This window comes from Symsagittifera roscoffensis, chromosome 6, assembly GCF_963678635.1.
Source record: "Symsagittifera roscoffensis chromosome 6, txSymRosc1.1, whole genome shotgun sequence".
NCBI lineage: Eukaryota > Metazoa > Xenacoelomorpha > Acoela > Convolutidae > Symsagittifera > Symsagittifera roscoffensis.
In genome coordinates, this window is record NC_087067.1 from 16,047,611 (window position 1) to 16,064,595 (window position 16,985).

Genomic DNA, 16,985 nt, shown 5'->3' on the forward strand with positions numbered 1-16,985 from the left:
AAAAGAATTTTGTTTATTGATGATGAAAAAATTCCAAAAAATCCTGCAAATAGTATGCGTGCTACACTTGCTTGTCTATTTACTTGTGTGTGTATAGCGCATGTATTATATATTCCTTTTAAAAGTGAAAAAAGAAATCCTATAAAGTTAAACATTGCGTATAAAATAGTCATTTTTTCTAAGATGTAATAGGGCCATCCTAAAAAATCAAGAATTTCATTGTTTAGTGTAACAAAGCTAAAAATATTTATAGGTGAGATATCTTGTGGTCGGTATTTTTCACCGTTTAGATATATATAGTCTTTAATGTCTTTAAAATATCCGCTAAAATCTTGTGTATATATATCTGCAAATCCTGCGGTTTCGGCAAGTTTGCGTAAGTTTTGGTCAATTGATTGTCTTTGTATAGTGTCCATTTGTGTTAATAATTCTTGGAATTGTTGTGTTCTAATGTGATGTTGGATATCGGATTTTGAATATATTCCAATTGATTGTAAGTCGATATTTGGGTTTCGAGCAATAGCTCTAATGCTTTCTGGTGAAAATTTTTTGAGTGATTGCATTAATGTGGGGTATGGGGTAAGAAGGTAATATTTATCATCATCAGGGTTCAGTTGTACTACATTGTGGCTATTTTCTGATCCACATGGGACTGCGGTATCCCAGAAATAGGTTCGTCTTGAAAGTGTGTCAACGAAATGTACTTTTTTTTTATAAAAGATAGGGATTCTTTTATAACATCGTTTATCTTCAAAAACATATAGTGGTGATACTTTTTTGGTACAGGTATAAAACCATAAAATAGTCTTCGTAAAATAGTCTTCTAAAAAATTTGATCTATTTCCTGATAGTAAATATCCTGCGTAGGGTATTTTTAATACTGCTAGTTCAAGTGATTGTAAGATTTGTGTCCGTTCTAATTCGCATAGTTGGCGAAGTGTTTCTAATTCAGAGAGTGACATTTCCTGAAAAATTCGGCTAATTGTGTAGTCTAATTCCTATCTAAGTGAATATCATAGTGGATATTACCAAAATAAGAATTATTCATTAGTGATAGTTCTTGTAAACGTGTGCTTTTAGTGTCATGGGGCTTTAGATGTCCACCAGGTTGACCATTACTTTTTTGAAAATTAACTGGTATATATGATGTTCCTTCGTTTAGAGGATGACTTGTGGCATAAGGGTCAGTTTTTATTTTTCCAGTGGTCATGTCGAAACCTTTTTCGTATTCAACTAATATTTCAGAATATTGTGTTTTGTGAAGTGGGTTTCTGTATTTGCATGCAAGTTCTGTTTCTTGATATATTTGAAAACGTGTCAATTTATTTTCTATATTGTGAATGTTTCTAAAATCAGTACTTTGTTTTCGTGATGGATTTACTTGTTCATATGGAATTGATTGTATAAAATATTTTTCGTGAAATTTTATCATTCGGGCGTGTATTTTTGCTACTTGAAATGTTGTACATGTATCTTCGGGAAACCAAACAATTGTTGCTTGTGTTCGTGTTGTAGGGTCACAATAACCTTGATCGTTTTTACAAGGTAATCTAATTCCTTGATAGATCATTGTGTTGTCAGATAAATCTCGTGTGAGTTGTATTTTTTCGAGTTGTATTTTCCAATCGAAAAACATTATTTCTTGATATCCTTTATTTTTTGTGTCTGCTTTGCAGTTTGATGGGTTATTTATACCAATGTGTGGTATCCAGTGTTTATCGTGTATGTCATAAGTTAATCTTCCGTGTGCGCCGTTGTATGGGTATTTTTCATCTAATTTTATATGTCCTTGATATCTTTCAAGTTCTGCTTGATGTACAGAATCTGCAAAAACTTGGAAATATACTAACTTTCTATCTTTGTTTTTATTTCTTGTGATATTTAGTCTGAGTAACTCGTTTTTACAATCTTCGGGATTGAGATGTAAAAGTCGTTCGATACTCTCGTACTCTGGTAGAATGATTCGTGGTCAAGTCGGTTTTTATTTCCATTTGAGACTTGTGAACAATGTACTTTCTTTTCGGAAAATGTTGCTGTGAATTTATATCCTATAACTGTTGTTGCTCGGGCTTTTGAATAGAGTGTCGCTATTACATTTGTAGTTTCTATAGCTTGTGGTTCTGTTTCGCATTGTGATACTTGATTTATTGCATATTTGTGTAGTGTTTTTTGTTCATTTTCTTCACAATCGTAATGTGTTACTAATAAGTCTTGGGGTCCTGTGCGGGGAGAAGGATTTATGTTCTGATCGGAAATTACTAGAAAAAAGAGTTGGAGAAAAATTAATATTTTTAGAATATACATGTGTATGATAATCCTGCGTATGGGTTATAAAATGTGATGTAACCAATTGTCTTTTTGGTATATCTGTCGTATTTATATATTACTTCAGTTGTTATAAATGGTGGTGGTAGTAATTGAGCTGTTATATTTGGTGGGTTTAATGAGTAAGGATGTTGAGCAATGTTGTTTAGTTTAACCGTGATTTCAAATTTTAATTGTAGACTATTTTGTTGGAGTATTTGGATGTTATGATCACGAATGTCTTCGTGGATATCTTGTCTATATTGTAATCTATTAAGTGCCCAGTTGTGTAGTCGGTTACTTTCTGGGTGCTGTCCAAATAATGGTGGAGGTGCTGTGAATGTATTCCAGTCTAATCTTAGAGGGATATTTGTTGATGATTGTTCTCGGTATCTAGCGTCGAGGTTATTTGGAAAATTAAAAGGAAAAGGTGTCGGTGAAATTTGGCTTATTGATGGTGTTGATGGTAGTGATAATGTTTCTGGTAGTGATGATGATGTTGTTGTATCGGTAGAAATATCTAGTGGATCATTTATTAAATTGGGTTCACCTTGTGTGAATGATTGTGTTGTCCAATATGGTAGTCGTGATGTTTGGTTTGGAGGGTTAAAGGGATTTTCACGTATTTGTTCAGATGTTGGTGTTGAACCTAAGTAATCTGAGGGTAGACTTGAGGTGCTAGGTTGTGAAAGAAGCGTAGGGGTTTCTGGTAATATACCAATTGGGTTTTCCGGAGTACTTTGTGATGGGGATTGGGGTATATCAAAATGAACTCGGCGGGTTTGAAAATTTCTGTTTCGTCGAGGATGTATAATTTGTCTATTTATTTCAACTGTATTTTGATTTTGACTAAGATTTCTACTTAATTCTTGTGGTAGTGTTGGGTACAAGTTATATGTTGGTTCACTTAGAGGTGCTGGTCGTTGAACTGGTTCTAGTGGTTCAGATAAGCGAGCGTGTCGTTCTTCAAAGGTATATGGGTTATCTTGGAAAGAAATTCGTGTAGATGTATGGGGGTTTTGGGTAGTTGTAGGTGGTGTTGGGTTATCTTGGGATGATGTCGGTAAAGACTGACTGTGTGATTGTTGGTTAGCAATTTTTGAGGGTTTTTTATTGATATTTTTTAGTGAAAAAATTTATGTTTATTGTATTATTCTTCTAGAAAAAGAATTTGAAGAATTGTTGCTAAGGCGAATGTTATGACTGCCTTCTTTATACATTTGCATATGGTCAAGATGAGGGATGATAAAAAAGTTATAAAAATTACAAATAGTAAAAAAATATCAGTTCTACTAAAAATGGTTCGTATCCTTTAGATAAGTTTTGTATCTCGTACCTGTGAATATGGTCAATGGCTTTTGAAAGTTGGAGGTATAGTTCAAATATGGAATAGAAAATTTAAAAAATTTTGCAAAAAATGATTAAGATTATTACAAAAGCTTCAAAGGTATCAAAAAGAAATATGAATCAAAGTTTAAATATTGTTAAAAAATTTATGAAAATGTTGAGAATTACGTTGACTGATCGAGAGAAGAGCATTTAAGAAATGGCTTCTTGATCGAATATTTTTTGTTGTTTGGGGCAATTTTCAAGTGTGGTCGAATTATTTATTGGTTTTTTGACAAGTGGGTTGAGTTTTGTGAAAAATTGTTGGGGGCGAATTTATGGTGTTCGGGAGGTCTTCTTTTACTTTATTTTTATTTGTCAAGTGATCTGGGGTATTTTTGAGATTTTTATACATTAGGCTAATTTAATATGGTCGTTCCTTTACCTTAGGCTAATTTATCATTTTTGTTTGGGGGGTATTTGAGGTCTGAGTTGGGGAAATATTGTTGATCTTTGGGTTATTAGATAAGGGAGGGTTGTGATATTATGGTGATATTTGTTTTAGTTGTCAAATTGGAATGGTTTGCTTATTTTTGACCTGGAGGTCGTAAAGTTATAGTTATAGATATGCCTGGAGTTTAATATCTTTCGTCTAATTGGTTTGTGTTAGAGTTATAGAAGGTGACGGATTGAATGAATCCTATTGGTTAATTTTGAACTAGAATCGCTGCGTGTTTGTCAGCATGTTATTTTGAAAAATGAAAGTTCAAAATGTTTCAGAGGTGCAAAGATTATTAATTTTAAAATTAAAGCTGTTTTTGAAACTCAACTTTCTTTAATATTTTAGATTGTGGGATGAATATCTTGTAGTTTTTGCATGGTTGATTTCTAAGCCGTGATGACTCTCTATGTTCTGATTTGTCGACTTGTTCTTGGGGTATAATTTTTTCTGTCATTTTTCTATTTTTTCTTTCTTTTTGAGGTATATTTTGATCTAGCTTTTTTGTATTGTTTTTCGTTGTAGTTGATTTTTTATTTTGGTTTTCGAGGTGAATGTCATGTTGTTCTTTTATTTCATTTTCCGTATGTGGGTTATTTTGAATAACTTTTAAACCAGTGAAAGAATATAACTGAGTTAGTTCGCGTAGTGCGTATACTTTTGGGTAATAAGTTAATAGATTGTTTCGATGTTGAACAAATTCTTTTTGGTCTGAGTCGGTGATTTTATATGTTACGTCACTGGGTTTGGCAATTATTTGGTATGGTCCTTTACGAAGGGGTTGTAATTTTTTTACAAATTCCTTCTTGAGTGTTAAAATTAGGTATTAAAACAAATGGTCCAATTTTTAAATCGGAGGCTGGTGTAAAGCGTGAATTTATTTGTTCATTAATGTTTTGCCTTTGTAACAACTTTTTTGTTACTTTTTGGTAAATTTCATTGTGTTTTTTATCTCTATTTAAAATCCGTTCGGTGTGTCTACCGGAGACTAATTTAAGAATTTGTGGGTAATGAAAATGATCTTCATCATGTGTGTGTAAAGGTAGGTTATAACAAATTGAGTCTTTATTCGGTTGACAATGACTTTGTGCATTTTTATGAGAGTTTGCTGTAAACATAATTGGTTTGCGTGGCTTTTGATTAAAAACCATTTCATATGGTGACATTCCTAGAGTTGTCGTAATTTGTGAATTATATGCTAAGGGAAATAATTTTACATCTGCTGACCATTCGGTGTATCTTGTATCATTTCCATTGATGATACATCTAAGATATTCTTGTAGTGAACGGTTCATACCTTCGACTAAGCCGTTTGTCCAAGGTGCATGAGATGTACGTGGTTTGTGTTTGATGTTATATAAATGACATAGTGTGATGATTTCAATTTTATGAATTCTGTACCGTTGTCTTTAACTAAAATTTCGGGTACTTCGAACTTGGCTATCCAGTGTTCATAAAGTGTTGTGTAAGCGTAAGAAGCGTTACAATGTGGTACTGGGTTAAGTGCTACATAATGTGTAAATGCGTCAAGAATTACCATAATGTAGGAGTTTCCTTCAGATGATGGTGAAATTGGTCCTTTTGTATCAAATGAAATACGATGGTTAAAGTATAAACTTTGTCGTTTAAAATCTTGTTTTTGTGCTATTTGTTTTTGATTTGGATAAGGTTTATTTAGCTGACATACTATACAATCATTGCATAGTACTTTTATCCAAATTGATGCATTTGGGAAGTAGAAATTTTGTATAAAATTTGAATATGTTTTCTCTGATCCAGAGTGTCCTTTAATGTTTTGTGAATGTGAAATGTTAAAAGCTATGAGAATCATACTTAAAGGGAGACAGGGAACTGTAGATTCATTTAATTGGTATTCTAGAAGGTCTGTGTTTTCATTAATTGTTGTATTATTAAATTTTCGAAAATATCGGAGGAGTGTTTTATTTCCTAAAATTGTGGTATCTGCCTTTACGGGTTTAGTTTTATATTTGTGCCATGATTTTAGTTGTCTAATTACTGGGTCAAGATTTTAATATTGTTTCAAGGTATTAATTGTAATTTTATCAATTTTATCTGTTGGGGGGAGAAAAATGTTTTCAATTTCTAATTTAGATAAAGGAATTGTGTCAAGTGGGTCATGGAGGTCAAAAACTTGATTTATTGTGTATTTTGAATCATTTGTTTGTGGTCCTGATAAATTTATTTTATCAGTTAGATTTTCTTTTTCACTTAACGGAAAAAGGTCTTTTTTATGCGAGTGTTGTTTTACTCTTTTTTATTGGGTGTTATTTTTTACCCATTGTGAGTATGGAATTGGTTTGAAAGTTGATGTTCCAAGTAGATCAACTTCGTAGTGGTTATTTTGGCAATCTAAGTAAAGTGGGAAGTGTTGTAGGTTATTTATCTGTGATTGTTCAATGTCAGTTTTTACTGCATGTTTGCATTCTAGTCGGGGTGATGTTTCGTTTTCTGCAAGGTAAAATTTTATATTCTTGGGTATTTCAACTGTAGTTTTTCGTGTAAGTAATTCAGGTGGTGTATTTCGACTTAATGTATCTGGTAATGCAAGATTTTTTCCTGCTGTCCAAACTATATGTAAGTTTGGAAATTTCATTAGAATTAATTGAAATCTATAAACTCGGTGATTTGGGTTTGACTTTTGTGTAAAAAGAAAAATGATTGGTTTGTGATCTGTGAATAGAACTGTTGGATGGTTTGATCCAAGTATCAGAAATTCATATTCTGTAAGTGTATAAATTATAGCTGTACATTCTCTCATTAAAGTTGAGAGTCGTAGCTCTGCTTGAGTGAATAATCGAGAATTTGCTGATATAAGGTTCATTTTATTTGTACCATTGTGTGATTGTAATAATGCTGCGCCGATGCCAAAATTTGAAGCATCGCACATTGCAATGGTTGATTTGGACCTGGAATTGTATTTGAAATTTGTTCAGTTAGAAGTTTTTTAATTTCTTCAAATCGTGTTTGATGTTCTGTATTCCATTCAAAATTATTTTGTTGTCTGAGGATATTATAGAATGGTCTTACTTATAATTGCATTTTATAAACGTATTTGCTTAAAAAATTCAACATTCCAAGGAATTCTTGGATTTTATTTTTGTTTGTTGATGGTTGAAGTTCTTGAATAGCATCAATGCGTGATTTTCATGGAGTTATTGTCTTTCTTTTAATATTATGTCCTAAGAATTTAACTCGTGTTAAAAAGAAGTGTGACTTATTGGGGGCGGCCTTCAGATTTTCGTTCTGAAGTATTTTGTGATAGTGTTCTAAAACTGTAAACATTTCTTCTTTTGTCTGTGATTGCATAAAAACATCGTCTAAATAGGTGATTGCGTTTTTCTTGAGTATTAGTGGTCTAAAAATTTTGCTCATAAAAGCTGAAAATGCTGCTGGTCCTATGGATATTCCATAGAATAGGCGGTTGAATTCATATTGTTGATTTCCAATAACAAATTGTGTTAAACGTCGTGATTGTTCATCTAGTGGCATTTGATTGTATGCACTATTCATATCTGCGGTTGTAAAGTATTTTCCGTTTATTTTTGTTAAAATAACTTGTATTGGTTCAATAGGCCAATTGCATTTTGATTCGTCTATTAGTGAATTAAGATATCTAGCGTCTAAAACTAATTTTAATGATTCTCCTTTTGCTAAGATGATAACAGGGTTAATAAATGTGTTACCTTTTGGTTGTTCTTCTTTGTTTACCAGTGAGATAATTTTGTATTGCTCTAAAATATCGAGTAATCTGTTCACTTTATCGTGTAAATGAATTGGTACTTTACTTGCTCTTTGTTTTTTGAAAACTGTGTCAGGTTTTAACGGGAGATGTAGTGATGAACTGATTTTGCCAACATCAAATTTGGATGTTGCATATCTTGATGAATATTTTATTAGCTGTTTGGCTAACTTATCAAATTCGTCTTGTGTTATTTGTGCATGTTGGAAGTTAAACATTGTTAAAAATATCTGTTGATCCTCTGTATAGTTATTTATGTTGAATGTAGGTTTGAAATATGGGGTTTTTGTGAAATAATCTGTATTTCTTTTTTCATTACTTATTATATTTTTTATGGATAGTTCTTCGTTAAGAATTGTGGATTGACAAATATCTAATAATTGGAGTATATTATTTACGCGGTATGCTTTTTCATGCATTGGTGATATTGTAGCGTTGGTTTCGCAATATCCTAAAAGTCCTAAGGGTAATGTTACTTGGTACGGTGTATTATTGTATACATGTAACGAAATGATGTCTGAATTCGTATTTTTTAAAACTTTTATGGATGAAATTGTGATTTTGAAAAACTTATGGATAGGTTTGAATTCAAAGTCTGACATAAAGAGTTGTTGTTTATTTTGATTTTTGTCATATTGGTGAATTTGTTTTATTAAAAAATTATATATGTTTCCTGAAAGTGGTTTCAGGTGTTTCCATTGTTGGTTATAAATTGGATAAAATTTTGAAAAGAATGGTGGTTGTATATTTAATCTTTGAAAAAATGTTAGGGCTGTATTTTTTGTTTTTGTGTACTTATATTTGATTAGTATTTTACTGTTCAAGATGTTGATTGTTGGTATATATTTCGAGATAAATGGTATTCCAATGATATTGTGTTTAATATCAGTGATATGAAATGTTTGTTTAAATGGCTTGTTTAAAATTTTATTTTGCTCCATTGTTCTTGTGAGGAGAAAAAATAATTGAACTTTTCCATAGTTTACTAATGTCGATCCTTGTGATGTTGCTAGTTTACTGGAGGTTGCAAGAGGCATTAATTTTGGGTGTAATGTTTTGATTTCATTCCATGTGGGAATGTTAATTATGTTTGATTCTGCTCCTGAATCAATTAAAAAATCAATTTCAAGATCTGGTGGTTGAAATTCTTTGTTTCTTGGACTTTCTAAAAGAAATGGTATTGTCCAAATTTTTTTTTTGGGTTGTTCTTTTTGTACATTTTGGTAGATGTGATTTGTATTCAAGCATTTTGTTTTGTCATTTTCATTGGGTTTATTTACAGTGTTAATTTCGTTAGTTTCTTGTGCCATTTGTGTAGTATGGATGGGTTCAATATAATAATTGTGAAGGAGTTCCAATTGATTTTCATATATATGTGATGAAAAAGGTTGTTCATATATAACAGGTTCGTAGTCGTTTTCGACTGCTATCATATTTATGGAGATAGTGTTTTCTGTATCACTTTCTGTGTCTGATGATCCACAGTTTATTTGATTTAATTGTAGTTCGTTATTTCCTGTGTCGTCAATACCGGGGGGGTCTGATGTTGTTTCTTCATTTGATTGTACTTGATTAATATGTCTTTGATGTTTGGGTGTGCTACTTCTGTAGCGGTGTTTAGAATTATTATAATGGTTATTGTTTCTATGTGGTGATTGAGAATAATTTCTATATCGATTATTATAACTTGAATGTCGATTTTGTGAATTGTTTCGTGATCTGTTTTGATAATTATCGTTTGATCTGTGATAGTTTGATCTGTTATATGAGTTATTTCTTGATCGATTGTTCGGGTAATTCTGATTTCGGTTGTTCGAATAACTTGTATTTCGATTATTTGAATATTTTCTATTTCTATTATATGATGAGTTTCGTGATTGATTGTTTGGATAGTATTTATTTCTTGTGTTTGATTAAAAATTGGATCTAGAAACAAATTGTGTTGTATTTGACTTTGATCTGGAGTAGTTATTTAGAGTATTTGGTCGATTATAATGATTTTGTGAAGAATTCTGTGTATTTCTTCGTTCTGGTGATCTTCCTCTATAACTTGAGTTATATGGTGATTGATTTCTCGTGTAATTGATGTTGTTCGGAAGTATTTTTCCTGAACTGTTGTTGCTGTATACATTTTTGTTTGGTAGATTTTGATCTTTCTTCATGTATTGATAGAATGATTTATTTGGTTCTTTATATTTTTGAGGTTTGTTTTGGTTATCCTGTTGTTTTTGTCTACATTCAGAAATACTATGTCCGTATCGTCGGCAATAATTACACCATTTTTTGAAAGATGGTTTGCCTTTAATGTTCGGGTGTTTTTCATAAATATTTAGTATTTCAGTGATTTTTTCAACGAGGTCAGTATCTGATTCCTGTATGTTGTTGATATTTGCGGTGTTTGTTTCGAGTCGATTAACATATTGTTATTTCAGATTTTCTGTTTCTTCAAGTTTCATTGTGATTTCCGCTTGCTCTAGTTTGTCTACTTGTTTTCGAAAATCTAGATCGGGCTCTCGAATTGAGGAAGGATGGGATGCTCTCTTTTTTATTGCTATTTTTCTTAATTGAGGTGTTAAGGTCATCATTAAAATTTCTGTCGTTTTTGTGTTTTTATAGTCATGTGTATTGAGTGAATATGCTTTTCGAACTAGTGTTTCGATACGTACTGCTAATTGTTTGATGGTTTCATTTGGTAATCTGCGAAATTCATTACATAAAACTCTTTGGTGTTGTTTATTTCTTTCGGAGTCAAACATTTTTGAAAATTCTTGTGTAAATCTTTTCAAATTTGATTTTATTTCTATAGGTAATACTGAAAACCATTTTTGGGCTGCGCCATCTAAGGTTGTTTGTATCAACGCTGTGCGTCGATGTATCCAATTTTGATGTAGTGGTGTATTAATTGGTTCAGGTCCTATATTTAAAATTAAATTTGCTGTTACTGCATTTAAATAATCTTCTACAGAATATTCAGGGCCTGCTCCTGTGAATACCATTAATGGTTTGTTTGATGTTATTGATGATCCACCCATAAGGTATGGATTCATTGTCATTGGTAGTGATTCTGCGGCATTTGGCATTTGTGAAAAATTTGAAAATTGATGTTTTGTTATTTCGTGTTGTTGAAGGTAATATGGGAGTGGTATTTCACTTTGCATTTGAGTTGGTTGATACGAGTGTGTGATCATTGGGTTTTGTGGCTGAATTGGTTGAAAAGATTGTGTATTAGTTGGGTTTTGCATTTGTATTGGTTGTTGATTTTGTGTATCTGTTGGATGTGGAGAAAAAATTCTATGATATGTATATGGTTTTTGCACTCCTTGTCCGCGATATTCTTGAGTATATGGTGCAAATATATCTGGTTGTAAATAATCATCATCAGAGGATAAGTAATCCGTATGATGAGGTGCTTTTTTATTTTTATTTTGTCGAAAGAATGGGTAATTTTCACTACGATCCTATGGAGGATGTGAATTAGTTTGAAAATTTACTGAGTTGGTTGTTGTCATTGGGTTATCCCAATATCGAGTTCTTATCCGATTATTATTTTTTTTTCGTGGGGAATAGTTTGTTTTTGATGAATGTGCGTAATTATAATTGTGTTCTGCAAACGTGTTTCTTGTGAACGTTCTTCGTGTTTTTGACGGTACTGTCATAGGTCTATATGTTTGATAATCCATTTGCGAATATTTTGGAGCAACCGAAGGTTTAACGGTTGATTGTAAGGTTACTTGTGCTAGTGAAATGTTTGTATTTTTTGGTGTATAATTTGGACGTATCGGTGAAATACTTTGTTGTGTAGTTGTTGTTGTTGTTTGGACGATTTCTTCATATATGAAGTGTGATGGTGTTTGAATATCTTGTTGTGTAAGATTCCTAGTTCCATTAAGGTTTTCATTGTGTATGACGGTCGAATTTAAACTGTTATTTCGTGTATCAGGTAAAAATGTATTGTAGTTCAATGGTGTTGCATCAATGGTTAATGGTACTACTCTTACATAATCTCTTTGATAAGATATTGTACTTATTGCTTGACTTGAGATTGATTGTGGGATATTTATAAATGCATGATGAGACCATTCGGGGTCCCAAACGTAGTCTGACTGTTCTGTGATGGCGGTATCTTCGTTTGAATTTTGAGGTCTGAAATTTTTTCTTGCTTGTGAAATTAAATCTATATAATGTGTGAAATAATCTATTGTAAACCATGCCAAAATTTTTTGTAAGTCATGTTTTGTATGTTGTGAAACTTCGTCTTTAGTGGAATTTATTTAAATTATATGTAGGAAAGTTGAAAATAGTGTGATTTCATGTCGTACTTTTGTATGTTTGGATGTCTCAGTTGGTGAGATATTTGGAATTTCTGTTTTTTCTAATATTGAAATATAACTATATATTATTGCAAAAACTTCGTTAGTAAATATGGAATTTGCTCTTTGTGAGTTATGATATTGTACGCTTTTAATATATTCTAAGAATAATTTTGAAGATCGTCTGTTTAAATTACATATTTGCGGTGATTCGAATTTGGTGTACTGAATTCTATGGTGTAGATTCCGTATTGTTGTGTTAAATTACATATATCTCTCAGATAATGTTCTATAATTTATCTTTTGATTTTTACATCTGGGAATTTTGTTTTGCATGGGCTGATTCCGGGTTCAAACAAATTTAGGAGTAAATTCTTGCAAAAGTCATGCTGTCCTCTATTATCGGGTGCATCTACGAGGAAAGGGTAAATATCGTCGTCATCTGGACTATCGTCACTTTGAGTGTGGCTGTGGCTCATTTTTTCGTTTAATGACTGTTAATATGTAACTATCGATGTGTCTAATTGGTTGATTCCAATTATACAAGTGTACTGGTTTGTGTTAATATTGCTTTTTTATTCTTCTTTTTCCTCTTTTTGATGAATTTGAAGTTGTTTCTGAGTCGAAAAAAAATATAATTGATCGTGAGTGGGACAATTTTTATCAATTGATTGTTTTAAGTTATAAAATTCATCTAAATTGCTGGCTTCTGATTCTGAAAATGCGTTTCTATTTTTTGAAAATCTTTTCTGTGTGATTTGTCTTTGTTTGTTTATTATTTTTCTTTTTATTGTTTGTCGTTTTGTTCTAATATATCCAACTGTTTGTGTATGAGGTGTGATTACAAGATCATATTTTTTGTTATCGATTTCACAGTTGTGTAAAACGATTGTTTGTTTATTTCCTAGATTTTTGAATGACATAAGGTTTAGGATGAGGGATGCAAAAAGTTGTTAGATGATTTCTGCTTTCTTAAACTGTTAGTCCTTACGATTTTTTGGTTAGCTTAACCTGGGTCTAATTGTTCAGGGTTGGAGAGAAAAGTATATCTATTCCGAAGAATGATTTCTTACTTTCTCCTGGCTAGTATAAGCTAAGGTGTTAACTTACTTAATTTTACTTAGGGGTAGTGATTGTGTTCAAGGGTTGGAGAATAGTAAATCGATCCACAAGGTTCAGGTATAATTAGAACGCGAGTAGTTCGTTAGATACTATTTTAAACTTACTAAGTCTAAGATTTATCCTGGGTCTGGTAAGAGGAGGGTTCAAGTGATGGATGAATAGCCGAAGTTCTTCACTGTTTATCCTAATTTGAATGGTTAGTTTTGTTGAAAAATATCTATTAGTCTTGGGTTTTTTGGAAGGGTTGGATAGTGAATCGACGTTTGAGGTCGTTAGACACTTGCTAAGTGGGTGGGGGAGAACAAAATTGTTCTTTTTGATCCAAGGATAGGCCTTGATGATCAGGTTTTAAATTTAGTGAAATAGAAAATTAATTAAGATCCAAGGATAATCCTTGATGATCTGATTTTAAAATTAAGTGAATTTAAGTTTAAAATGGTTTAAATTTATTTAAGAAAAAGATTTTGTTTTTTAATGATATTAGTGAACTTATGATTGCTGTTATGTTTAGGTGATGAAGCTGGGACTACAGATGATTTTATGATTACTAACAATTTATTGTCATGCTACTAATTTTTGTTTTGATTTTCAATAAATATTTTCCAAACATGTTTTATATAATACTGCAGAATTTAGGAAAACGATCTGAGATCTTTTTATCAATCGTTATTGTATATAAATAATTTTGTTTAGCGCCTGAAATGATTATGAAGATTGACTTCAAGATTTTATGTTTGCAAATGAAAATCTAAATTCATTGCTAATAAAATTCTAAATATAAACGTTTGTGTTGGCTTTTGCCGTACTATCATATAACTATATGGTAAGTTTCTACTTTGTCGTATGTCGTCTCTGGTTCGAGGTCTTCTTACGATTCCGGGTAGTTCTGTTATCGTTCGGAATATTGGCTCTGATCTATTGAGTCGTAGAGACATTTCGATTAAATTATCGTCGTATAACATTTTGAAAATGTTTTGTCTAAATTCTAATCTATTTTGGGTTAATTCTAAGCTATTAAGGTCTTGTTCGAGACTTATGGTCGCACCAGATGAGTTAGGACCGATGTGGTTAACTCATAGAGTAATTTCGGATAGGGTACACCGTCTGCTCGTCACGCTATCTTATTTTCGGCCGGATAGATTCGTGCAACTTCTTAGTCTAATCTTACTCTTATATTATCTAGTCTCAGGTTGTTTAACTAGTCTCTGCTAGGCTCAATAGATCTAGGGTATACTGGTTTATTGCGGCTGCTGAAGTTCTCTTGGAGAGGCAACTAATTTCTAAGTTGAATTCAAATCTCTCTGGTGCTGAAATTACAAGTAATTTTAGCACTTACAAATAAGTGGGTTGTTAGTTAGATGGATCATGATTGGTTAATATTAAATACTTTACAGTGGTAAAAAATCTATTTTATCCAATCATAAAATATAGTTTAGATCAGGTTCCATTACGGCTGACATTTTTTACCTTTCTCATTCATTTTACGTCCCTCCTCCTCTTCTTGTCACCCCCCCCCCTATGTTTAGCCCTTTTTAGGCCAATCACTACATCCACACCCATCAAATTTATCCTTTCCCCCTGTTCATTCATCTCCCCCCATCCTGAGTTAACCACCTCCCCCCGTGTGAGGAGAGGGGGGCTCATTCGTGGGGTGGTAAGCTTAGGGAGGTAATAAAAGTGAGGGGTGTAGGGTAGGTGAAAGGGTGTAAATGTGTTAGATGGGTCGTGGGGGCGTGGAAGGGTGGATAACCTTAGACGGTATGGGAGTGTGAAAGAAGGGGAGGATTTCGATCTTCTAGGGAGGGGGAGGGGGAGGGGTTGTTGTACACAAGAACACAAGAATGAACAAGTTTGATTGGGGTCCTAGTCAATTATCCAATCAGAGCCTGAAAACACGTTTTTAACCTGTTTTTTTTTGTTTCAAAAAATTGCCTGTGGTGCAAAAACTTTAGTGAAAACTGGATCTTTATAGTGATTCGGCAGAGCTCAGAAAATAAATAAAACCGACAAAAATTGACAAATCCAGCAAATTTCTGAAAAAAAGGTGGCAGGCTTATTGTCGTTTCAATTTTGAGTCTATTGATCTAGTTTTTCTACATGACAGAAAATGTTCAATTTTTTTTCATTCAAGTTTCCATTGATATAAAATCAAGCCAAGCCAAAAAATTACTTCATCAATTATCAAAGATAGCTGCAAGAAAATAGCTGAACGTAAGCTAAAATAAACAATTTTAGGCTAAATTAGGCACAGAGTTTTTTCGTTTTTATTAGGTTTGAGGTATAAAAGCTAGAATGGCTTCATGCATAATTTAAATATGTAATTTGAAGTGCTTTTATTATGATTGAAATTATTTTTTGTCTGCTGGCGTGTTTCAAGTTTTTTTCTACAATTTATTTCTGTGCAAAATTAGATGTCACTAAAAAAATTCGAGTACTGGATACTATTGATTCATTGATAGGTAGAAACAAAATATTTTTTTACAAAAGGAACATTTCAGAACTTCTAAGCAGTTTTTTCTGTGTCAAAAGTTCTCTGGTTTGAAATTTTTGCGCTGTTGTTGTTTTTTTCGAACGAGTAAGGCAAGCGAGCAAAATTTATACCAGGCGGATAATTTTTTAAGCTTTGAAATTGTTATCGGTTTTTGAAAAAAAAATTTTCGAAGTTTTCTCGAGCGTTTGCATGGCATTACAATTTTTTTATCAAAAAAATTGCTAAAAAATGTTTGAATTTTTTTCGTTTTTTAAAACAAAAATATAGCCCATTAAGGTTCTTTTACCAACGTTCTAAGTGCTTTTTCAATTCTCCTCGCAACGCAAAAAAGTAGTACGAAATTGAAAAAAATCTGGTCGGAGTTTTCTTTGCTGCTCTACTTGACAGCAACCTGCAGCTTTCCCCTTAAATATTACGGTTTTCTATTACCAAGGTGATAATTTAGCAAGGAGAGCCCGCTACTGTGCAAATAGCCCAGAATGTGCCGACCATAGTCTTAAAAAAAAGGCAACAAAACTTTTTTTTACATTAGGGTCGTTTATTGTTTTAGATCTGAACAAGAAATTAAGAAATTAAATCTTGGCCATAGTGGACTAGAAAAACAAAAAATAACCAAAAAAATGGTTGCAAATTTTCAAATTTTTTAAAATAAGTTTTTGGTTTCGAAAACGTCAAAAAATTCATTTTGCTTGCGCAAAACTAAGTTTTCACGGCTTAAGTTAGGCTATTGTAAGCTGTTAATTTATTTAAAAAATCCTAATTGCTCTCTTATTTTGCTCAAATTGAGAAAAAAAACCAAAAGTTATATACCTTTTTTCTCGATACTATGACAACTTTTTGAAAGTTTATTAATGTTTTTCATTACGAGGCCAAACTGTGCATTGTGTGAATCATAAACGGATTCCGAAACAGGTCGAAAACAGAACTGTTGCGGAATCCGCAAAATGTCTATTTTTTGTTTGCTCTTTTTTGCTGTTTTGGATTTCACTGACAAATAGCTAAGTCACTGTATTGCTCAAAATCGCTTCAAAAAGAGGTCTTTTTGTAGAACCCACAACAAATTTTGTGGAATCTGCAACAAAATTTGGGGAAAAGGGAACAGTTTGTGGAATCCACAAATATTTACCAACATATGTAATTAGTATTATATTTAACCTGTCGTGGAATCCGCCT

The 16,985-nt window shown here is 32.2% G+C and overlaps 3 protein-coding genes across 5 annotated transcripts in view; 2 read left to right on the forward strand and 1 right to left on the reverse strand.

Annotated features, from left to right (window-relative positions):
- LOC134847913 (bifunctional arginine demethylase and lysyl-hydroxylase JMJD6-B-like) overlaps window positions 1-16,985 on the forward strand; it is a 500,322-nt gene that overhangs the window by 138,329 nt on the left and 345,008 nt on the right. The window lies entirely within an intron of this gene.
- Window positions 1-16,985, reverse strand: part of LOC134847915 (uncharacterized) — a 336,559-nt gene that overhangs the window by 85,959 nt on the left and 233,615 nt on the right. The window lies entirely within an intron of this gene.
- Window positions 1-16,985, forward strand: part of LOC134848449 (uncharacterized) — a 41,609-nt gene that overhangs the window by 22,949 nt on the left and 1,675 nt on the right. The gene's annotated exons all lie outside the window — the stretch shown is intronic.